The sequence below is a fragment of the Lathyrus oleraceus genome, chromosome 2 (assembly GCF_024323335.1).
Source record: "Lathyrus oleraceus cultivar Zhongwan6 chromosome 2, CAAS_Psat_ZW6_1.0, whole genome shotgun sequence".
Lineage (NCBI taxonomy): Eukaryota > Viridiplantae > Streptophyta > Magnoliopsida > Fabales > Fabaceae > Lathyrus > Lathyrus oleraceus.
In genome coordinates this window covers 243,387,083-243,398,188 of record NC_066580.1, presented here as the reverse complement: position 1 = coordinate 243,398,188, position 11,106 = coordinate 243,387,083, and positions in this window count along the sequence as shown.

Genomic DNA, 11,106 nt, shown 5'->3' with positions numbered 1-11,106 from the left:
GATCTAGGTACGGATGGAAAATCCTATTCATATACTCCATGAATACTCCAGGCGCATTAGTCACACCAAAAGGCATTACAGAATACTCATAATGTCCATACCTTGTTCTGAAAGCAGTCTTCTGAATATCCTCAGTTTTCACACGTATCTGATGATACCCAGATCTCAAATCTATCTTGCTGAACACACTCGCACCAACCAACTGATCCATCAAATCATCAATCCTCGGCAAAGGATACCGATTCTTGATCGTCACTTTATTCAGTTGCCTGTAGTCCACACACAACCTCATAGTACCTTCTTTCTTCTTAACCAACAACACTGGTGCACCCCACGGTGACACACTCGGACGAATAAACTTCTTATCCAACAAATCCTCTAGCTGACTCTTCAATTCAGCTAACTCAACAGCAGACATACGATACGGAGCCATCGATATCGGTCTAGTACCAGGTACCAAATCAATCGAGAACTCAACTTCACGCTCTGGCGGCAATTCATTCACTTCTTCTGGAAACACATCAGGAAAATCACACACCACGGCTAGATCGCCAATTGCCAGTTTATCTTTAGCCTCTAAAGTCGCTAACAGCATAAACAGCTCTGCCCCATCTACTACTTCCTCATTCACCTGTCTGGCTGATAGAAATAAATCCTTTCCTTCCTCAATCTCAGGAGATATCACAGTCTTCTCAAAACAGTTGATATAAACTCGGTTACACACCAACCAGTTCATACCCAGAATAACGTCAATCTGCACTAGTGGAAGACACACAAGGTCCATTCCAAAGTCTCTACCAAAAATACTCAAAGGACAATTCAAACAAACTGAAGTAGTAGTCACTGAACCCTTCGCAGGAGTATCAATCACCATACTACCATACATCTCAGATATCTCTAACTTAAGTGTCACAGCACACTCCAAAGATATAAAGGAATGAGTAGCACCGATGTCAATAATAGCTACAAGAGGAAAGCCATTAATATAACACGTACCTCGGATCAAACGATCGTCTGCAAAAGTCTCAGAACCTGATAAAGCAAAGACCTTGCCTCCCGACTGACTCTCTTTCTTCGGCTTAGGACACTGTGGGCTGATATGACCCACCTCTCCACAGTTGAAACAAGTCATAGTCTTCAACCGGCACTCTGCAGCCAAGTGACCACCTTTGCCACACTTGAAACACTTCTTCTCATTACTGGTACACTCATGGAAACGATGTCCAGCCTGACCACATCTGTAACACTTAGCAGGGGCACTGGAGTCTCCCCCACTAGGCCTCTTCATTCCACTCTGTCTCTGGAAACCTTTGCCAGCTGCATACGGTTTCCCACGATCATTCTGATTCTTGCCTTTCCTATCAACCCTTTGCTGATAGCTCTCTGCTCTAGCCTTGGAATCCTCTTCAAAAATTCTGCAACAGTCAACCAAATCAGAAAACACTCTGATCCGCTGATATCTAATAGCCTGCTTGATCTCGGGACGCAACCCGTTCTCAAACTTCACACACTTTGAAAATTCTCCAGCAGCCTCATTATAGGGAGTATAATACTTCGACAGCTCTGTGAACTTAGCAGCATACTCCGTAACAGACTTGTTACCCTGCTTCAATTCCAAGAACTCTATCTCTTTCTTTCCTCTGACATCCTCTGGAAAATACTTCCTCAGAAATCTCTCTCTGAACACAACCCAAGTGATCTCAGTATTCCCAGCAGATTCCAACTCAGTGCGGGTAGCAACCCACCAATCATCAGCTTCCTCTGACAGCATATGCGTACCGAACCTGACCTTCTGGTTATCGGCACACTCAGTTACTCGGAAGATTCTCTCGATCTCCTTCAACCACTTCTGAGCGCCATCTGGATCGTATGCTCCCTTGAACATTGGAGGATTGTTCTTCTGGAACTCACTCAGTTGGCGAGCAGCTCCCATTCCCACAACATTCGGATTTCCTCCAAGTACTCCAGCTAGCATACCCAGAGCCTCAGCAATCGCAGCATCATCTCTACCTCTTCCAGCCATCTCTATTCTGAAACCCAAACAAACTAAAACAATGAGTACTGATAGGGTTACACAACACCTATACCGTACAGGGGAAACAGAATAATTACGACTCAACTCGACCGACTATGCTCTGATACCACTAATGTAACACCCTTCTAAAACACCCCAATTATTTAATTAAAATAATAAAATATCAATTAGAGTAATTATGCCCTGAAGAGTGTCACACAATTATTTCACACCAATCATCAAAATATCCTGTCATGCTTATTTATTTAATCAAATAAAACATTTGCATACTTCGCAGCGGAATAAAATCCAACATCAATACAAAACATGTAACACAATACATGTAAGCTTATTCAACAATCATCAATGAAAACAAGTAAAACATCCCGTCCCGATGTTACATCTATCAGAGCATGACCCACTAAGGAACTACTCTAGACTCCAAGGACTAGCTTCTACTCAATCACTGCTCGTTACCTGAAAATAAGGTTGTAAGGGTGAGTTCCTCAATCGATATAATAAGCATTATAAAATCTCATGTAAGGTTAAGTAAATAACACATTAATCACCCTAATCGTATCACACATTCAGTAACGGCACATCAACTCAAATATCATATTCAATACCAACACAATTCATACTCATACTCAATGACAACACAAACACACAACACACGTATAATACTGGAATACATCCATTCATATTATACGCCATACATAATTTATGCAATGAGACTCCATGTATGCGGTACCGACTATTCGTGAACATATAGTTCAACTTCACCGACCAATCCAGGTACGGCTACCAAGCTCACTAGTCCCACTCATTTGAGACCTAGTGACTCACATCACTAATTCCTCACTATGGGAATTAGCTACCACCCCAAGGGCCATGCTATGCACGCTAAATCACCTAGCATGCAACATCAACAACATTCCAAAATGACTAACATCACTAATTCCTCACTATGGGAATTAGCTACCACCATAAAGGCCACAATATGCACGCTAATTCACCTAGCAATGCAACATCATCAACAATAATTCACAATGGACACATGCTCACACTCTAAGCCATAATCAGTCCATTCACAATTGCATACATAACATATACATTCACAGCATTATGCATACAATCATACATCATTAGCATATTATCACGAAATCACATCATGTCATGCCAATTAGAAATCACAGTATTAGCACACTCTACTAATACCTACACTATTCAAAACAGCGGGAATAATCCCTAATACATCATACATCAACTAGATCACATCACTCAGCTGAAATGACCAAAACTGCGCAACCAAGGTTCAGAAAAATCACAATCCTGCCCATACGCGTATTGCCTATGCCCATACGCGTATGGCACATTTCCTCGCCCAACCCATACGCGTATCTTCTGTCTCATACATGTATGCTACGTGTACCCCTCTCCCATACGCGTACCAACAGAGACAAATCTACGTTCAAAACGTCATTTTCCTCACCCATACGCGTAAGGCCTCATCCATACGCGTACCAGCCATCTCATACGCGTATTGCCTAGTGCCATACGCGTATGACCAGAAACCAGAATTTCCAGATCTGCAATGGTTGTCTCTGCTACGAGATCTATCCAATTCAACCTTCCACAGTCCAAATTTTACACACAATTCATTCACATCATCTAACACGAATCATACACTTTCGATTTCACAAATTGCTAACCTTTCTACCTCTAATTCCTACGAATTTTCTTCAATTATAATCCAAACTTCGTTCATCCCAAAAGTTCACAATTTCATCATGCATCGTTCAAATCAGAGGCACATCAATGGTTTCTCACTACCCGTTACATATTATCCCATAATACCCATTAAACGATGATAAACCCCCCTTACCTGAGTTAATCCGGCGAATTCCGTTAGCTTCAAGCTTTTCCTCTTCTCTTGCTCTGCCTCTTTGCCCTTTCCCACTTTCAGCCGCTTGCTCTGTTTTCCTTTTCACGTGAAAACCTTTTTCCAAAAATTGGGACTTTTTATTATTCCCACTTATATACTTCAATAATAAAATCCAATAATATTATTCCAAAATAATAATAATAATAATCCAATTATCTAATTAAATTAATAAATATATTATTAACTTAATTTAAATAATTACCATATTATTATCGGGGTGTTACACTTGGTCATCTACAAATTGCTCACCTGCATTAAAATGGTCAATTTCGTGGCCCTCATTCGCATCGGGATCGGCGCTCACATACATCCAATTTGCACAGTCAATAATAGCAACTCTGTCCGGATCCGGCAGAGCGATGATAAACATTTTATGAATGAGTACGGAATAATAGGTAGGGGTAACCGCAATCATACCTTGGGAAATCAGAGCAGACATGTCAATTTTTGTATTACCTACAATTGGCGTGTCCTTAAGTAAAACAGCCTGATACCCGAAATGCAATGCAATTTGGGTGATCATTCCTTCCACGGATATGCCGCCGGAGTTCGCTCGGCCGACTCTCCCCAGGTAGTCTGCTGTAAAGGCAGCTACATTGATTATCTTGGTTTAAGCCATCGAGTACATGAAGAATAGCTCTCTCTGAGTAGCTACTCCAGTGTTGTCTCCTCTACCGAATAGGGTATAGGCTAAACCTTTTTAGGCGTACCTGAAACTGGGATTCTGGATGCCGGAGGCTTTCGCACCTTTGAAGGAGTAATCCGTCATCCCAGTTATGGCGATCCACAAATCCTTAGGAGAGAACCCGTCGGGGACCGCTCCGGGTCCGTTCAGAGGGAGTCAGAGTATGGCAGCTAACTCCTCAACAGACAATTCATGAGAATTGTTAAACAGCCGGAAACGTAAGGTGCCAAAATAATACCTGGTTGTGTTAATCCATCGCTTTTCCAGCTGGAACTCCAAGGTGCTGAGGAACTCGAGAGTAATGCACTCGTAGGTCGGCGCCTCCAAACTCATAAACTTGAGCATGCCCAAAACATGGAACATTCGGTCTACCTCAATTTTTAGCCCAAGAGTGTTCAGAGTATGCTCACACATATACCTGGTCGGTGTGAGCTTGCGCTTCCGGTGAATTTGGTAATGTTGCTCTTGCTCCGGATTGTCAAACACAATATTGTGGGGATTAGGATTCCGGCTCGGGCATTTCCGGGACTCTCCATCTCTGCAAGTTGTTGCTTTCCGTTAAGGATTCTTCTCGGGGGCATTTTGGACCTGTAAAAAATAGCAATATTCCAAAGTTTTGAGTTAGAAAAATCTGAAATCGTCGTTACGACCGGGACGACGAGGTGAGAAATATTTCTGAAGGGTGTTTGAGCTATAGGCGAGTGGAACTTGGGTGCATGAAGGGTTTTGTGTGGTGAGGTGAGTGAGTTTTAATAGAGTTTGTAAGAGAGGGAGAGGAGAAGATGAAAAAATGATGAGAGAGAGTGATGATAAGTGTGGTAAAAATCTGATAATGATGACTGATAGGGGAAAAAGTGTGGTTAAGAGGGGATTAAGTGGGTGGGCCCCAAAAAAAATCCAAAATTTCAAAAATATTTCAAAAAATCTGCATGCTTGACACGGTCGTGTCAGCTGACACGGGTGGCCATGTGAGGCTACTGTTTTACCACACGGGTTGCCTCCCACGAAGCGCTTCGTTTAACATCACATGACTCGACGATTCGTTCCCCTTATTATGGGGGGTATTTCAGGTTCAAAACCTTGATGCACCTCTTGTCTATAACTAGGACGTTGTCTCTTTTCTCAGTGTGGACTCCTTTGTGCCATGATTCCTTTTTAACCTTCCTCTTGGTGTTGGGAATCTTTCCGTTTAGGGTGGCTACTGGCAGCGGTGATATTCTAATAGCATTTAATGTCCTGATTAAGCCTACTTGATACTGAGATTCTGTATCTTCCTCCAGCCCCTGGTCTTCAATAACATTCAATGTTATTTCCTTGTCGTGAACATTCAAGGTTAACGTGCACTGATCCATCTCGAGCTTGCATCGACTCGTCTGCATGAAAGGTCGACCCAAAATGATGGGTGCCTCATTATCTACAGGTATGTCTAGGATTACAAAATCAACTGGAAAATTCAAGTCCGCTATTGTTACCAGCACATCTTCAGCTATACCATATGCATCTTTTCTTGAGTGATCCGCAAACTTCAGATTGGTCTTTATATCACGAATATTTTTAATACCCAACCTGTGATAGATTGATAATGGCATCAGATTCACACTAGCTCCAGAATCTATTAGTACCTTTTTGAAGGTTCTTTCTTTGATTGTGCATGGTACTGTGACAATTCCGGGATCCTTTTGTTTGTTAGGCATGTTCTGCTCCAGTGAGTTTGCATTATACTGTTCCTTCCCGGATACCTGTTCTTCAGTGGTTGGTTTCTTTTCAGCCATTACCTCTTCCACGAATTTCTTGTACATGGCCATCCTTTCAAGTGCTTCAAACAAGGTCATATGACCCTCAACCTTTTTAAACATTGTCATGAATTTATCCAAGTCTGACTCGCTAGGTCCCTTCTTTGTCACTCTCTGAGGGTAGGGCAACTTAATCACCGGTTTAGTCTCTTTTGGAGTTTCCTCTTTAGTTGGCTCGCTTGGTGATATACTTTTTTTCTTTTTAGCAGCCTTTTTCTCTATCGTCGTGACAGTATTAACATTCTCCTGACCTCTCGGATTTTGAACTGTTTCATATGGTAAGGAACCTGGTGTTCGAGAACTTGCTAGTTGTTGTGCTATCTGTCCCAGCTGAACTTCGAGATTCTTTAGGGAGGCGGTGGTATTTTTCTTATTGTTTCTAGTCTCTTCTTCAAATTGCCTATTTTGCGCTGCCAGGTTTTCAATGGCAATCTCCCAGTTTGCTTTCCTTGGAGCTTGTTGCGGTTGATATTGAGTCTGATATTGACCTTGACCCTGTTGTGGAACATTCCCTTTTTGATCTTTCCAGAAGAAGTTTGGATGATTCTTCTATCCTGGATTGTAAGTGTTAGAAGAGGGATTATTCTGCTTCAAGAATTTGATCTGTTCAATTTGTTGGGGAGTCGCAAAGCAGTAGACAGTGTGATGAGGTCCATTACAGATTTCACAAGTGCTTTCCTGAGCTTGCTGAACCTACGTTATCTGTTGAGTACCTATATTCATAGCTTTCAGCTTTTTGTCTACTTCGGCAGCAACAGTGTCTTCCAGACGGATTTTATTTGTCTCTAATTTTAGATCAATCACCCCATCTGGCCGCCTGGTACATCTGTCATATAGCTCTAGATGCTCATTGGCAGCTATTGCGTCAATAATCCTCTTGATACCAGTGGCTGTTGAGAAATTTGTTGAGCCACCGGCTACTGTATCAATCAACAGTTTGGTCTTTATTTTCAGCCCATTAACGAACATCTGCATTTATTCTGTCTGATCCATATTATGAGTGGGACACGCTACTAATATCCTTTTAAATCTTTTGTAAGTGTCTCCCAATGATTCCCCATCCTTCTGTTTGAAATTCAGAACTTCATACCTTTTTCTCAGGAATACTGATGCTGGAAAATACCTTATTAAGAATGCAGTTTCCATCTCCTCCCAGGAAGTGATACTACCGGCAGGGAGCGAATAGAACTATTTTTCCGCGTCTTCAGCTAAAGTGAACGGGAACATTCTTAATTTTTTTGCTTCATCAGTATGACCATCAATTTTCAGGGTGGTGCTCATGGTCAGAAATCTTTGCAGGTGCTTGTTGGCATCTTCATTAACCTTTCCGGTGAAAGGTTTTCTTTCAAATTGATTGATTGTGCTAGGATGTAGTTGAAAATTTGTCACATTCATCGGTTGGTTAACAATGGTCAGTCGACCACCCGGTGCGTTTGCACCTCCATAGTCACCTAGGAGTCTTTCCGGAGGTGGAGGAGGTGGAATCGGAGGAACTTCAGCCATTGGTTCCTTGACTTCTGGTTGATCCAAGGTACTTTCTTCTGTAGAATCCACTCTTTGTTTCTGCGTCTTCTGTGAAAGGTTCTCTCGATCTCTGCGTCAAAAAGAATTTCAGTTGAGGGTTTTCCTCGCATACACAAATTAGTAAGTTATAAATGACAGGAAAATAATTTTATTGCAAAGCAAGAAATTTTTAATTGAAATAAAATTAAACTCTATATTTTTGGCAGTCCCCGGCAACGGCGCCAAAAACTTGATCGGGAAAATAACAAGTGTACTATTTTTCCTTTTAGAGTAATAATGGGGAAATTCCTCGAATGTCGATCTCAAGGACTGCATGTTAGTATTGAGTTTAAATTATCATCCAATTAAACAAAAAGTATTAATATGGTTTTTGAGTGTAAAAAGAAAATAATAAAGAAATATGAAAATAAGGGTTTATAGAGAAAAAGGAACAATGCCAAGGAAGGTGTATGATTTATCCTTGTAACAACTCTGAGTTACTATTGCATCAAGAAATATCAATTACTACCAGTTCTCAAGGGTATTTTCTCCCAAGTCCTTGGTGAGAAAACCTTTAATCAATCTACCCTAATTCTTATGTCCATAGCCAATTAGGGTGAAGTTAAGCTGTATAATATCAAGAATGCTCTGGTTCATACAGGGTATCCCTAGTCCTAGGTGATATCTACTGCAGAGTAACCTGATGAAAACGTTATCACTGGCGGTCTAGCCTAAGTGATAACCATAGATCAATCTGAATTGGTCCGAAAGAGAAAGAAATAAACACATCCAACGGTTACCGTAAACAAAATATTATAAATGCAAATGTAAACTCAAATTCATTACAATTCTAAATCAGGGACACCCCCTAGCATTGGGGGGTTTAGCTACTCATATTGTTTAAAACAAATTCAAGATAAAAATTACACATTACAAGTAATTGGATGACTTTGATCTTCAATCGCTCCCGCTCATGAATCTCTTCAGCTCTCCAAATGCCTTAATCTCTGTAATACTTGATTGCTTCACAATACTGTGGTTTGCTGTATACCAAGATGATTTTTCCTTTGGTAGAAGACCTCTTTTTATAGTGAAAGTTCCCAGCAGCAGTTGGACAGGTCCAAAGATGTCTCCATAAAGCCCCAAGATCGAAAAGCCCGAGAAAATTGGAAATATTGGGCTTGGGCTGACACGGGTTACCGTGTCAGCCTACTGTTTCTCCTGACACGCCCATGGCAAGGCTAACACGGTGGGGGCTTCTGCCCGACACGACCCGTGTCAGCTGACACGGGCGGCCGTGTCAGGCTTTTGTTTTCCTTCCTTTGCTTCCATTTCCCTGACACGGTCTATGTCAGGTGACACGGGTGGCCGTGTCAGGCCTCATGTACCAGGGTTTTTTGCTCTTTTGTGTGCCAGACTCTCGCACTGTCGTGTTCTGAGTTCTCCGGTTCTTCTACTCGGATCTGTCGGACAAAAACACAGATATCCCACGCATAAAATCAAGATAAACAAAGTAAAACATAACAAAGATTAAAAATGCGTAAATAAAATAACGGAAGTAAAACTATACGAATTCTACCTTAAATGCTTGCGCAGTGTATCAAATGTCTCTGTTTTGCATCGGATCAGTAATGAAAACTTACTATAAATGCTGACTGATCACCTATGCCGAAGAAAGATGGAAAAGTCCACATGTGTGTTGACTATAGAGATTTAAATAAAGCCAGTCCAAAAAATGATTTCCCTCAACCACACATTGATATGTTGGTAGACAATACTGCTAAATTCCCTGAGGATATGGAGAAGACCACCTTCATTACACCTCGGGGAGCATTCTGTTATAGAGTGATGCCTTTCGGTTTAAAGAATGCTGGTGCAACTTACCAGAGAGCAATGACTACTCTTTTTCATGATATGATGCATAAAGAGATTGAATTTTATGTCGATGACATGATTTCCAAATCAATTGATGAAGAGGAACATGTTGAGCATTTGTTGAAGCTATTCCAGCGTTTGAGGAAGTATAAACTCTGCTTAAATCCCAACAAGTGTACTTTTGGTGTTCGTTCTGGTAAGTTGTTGGGCTTTATTGTCAGCGAGAAGGGTATTGAAGTTGATCCTGCTAAGGTCAAAGCAATACAAGAGATGCCTGCGCCCAAAACTGAGAAGCAAGTCGGAGGTTTTTGAGGCCGCTTGAATTACATTTCCAGATTCATTTCCCACATGACTGCCACATGTGCGCCTATATTCAAGCTTCTTCAGAAAGATCAGTCTTGTGATTGGATCGAAGATTTCTAGAAAGCTTTTGACAGTATCAAACAATATTTGCTTGAGCAACCGATTTTTTCTCCACCTATTGAAGGAAGACCGTTGATCATGTATTTGACTGTGCTTGAAGATAGTATGGGTTGTTAATCGGGAAAATAGCAAGTGTACTATTTTGCCTGTTATAGTAATAATGGGGAAAATCCCCGAATGTCGATCTCAAGGACTGCACGTAGTATTGATATTAAATTATCATTCAATTAAACAAAAAGTATTAATTTGGGTTTTTGAGTGTAAAAAGAAAATAATAAAGCAATAAGAAAATAAGGGTTTATGGAGAAAAAGGAAAAATGCCAGGGAAGGTGTATGATTCATCCCTGTAATAACTCTGAGTTACTATTGCATCAACAAATATCAATTACTACTAGTTCCCAAGGGTATTTTCTCCCAAGTCCTTGGTGAGAAAACCTTTAATCAATCTACCCTCGTTCCTATGTCCATAGCCAATGAGGGTGAAGTTAAGCTGTATAATATCAAGAATGCTCTGGTTCATACAGGGTATCCCTAGTCCTAGGTGATATCTACTGCAGAGTAACCTGATGAAAACCTTATCACTGGCGGTCCAACCTAGGTGATAACCATAGATCAATCTCGATTGTTCCGAAAGAGAACGCAATAAACACATCAAAAGGTTACCGTAAATAAAATATTATAAATGCAAATGTAAACTCAAATTCATTACAATTCTAAATCAGGGACACCCCCTAGCATTGGGGTGTCTAGCTACTCATATTGTTTAAAACCAATGCAAGATAAAAATTACACATTACAAGTAATTGGATGACTTTGATCTTCAATCGCTCCCGCTCATGAATCTCTTCAGCTCATGAATCTCTTCAAA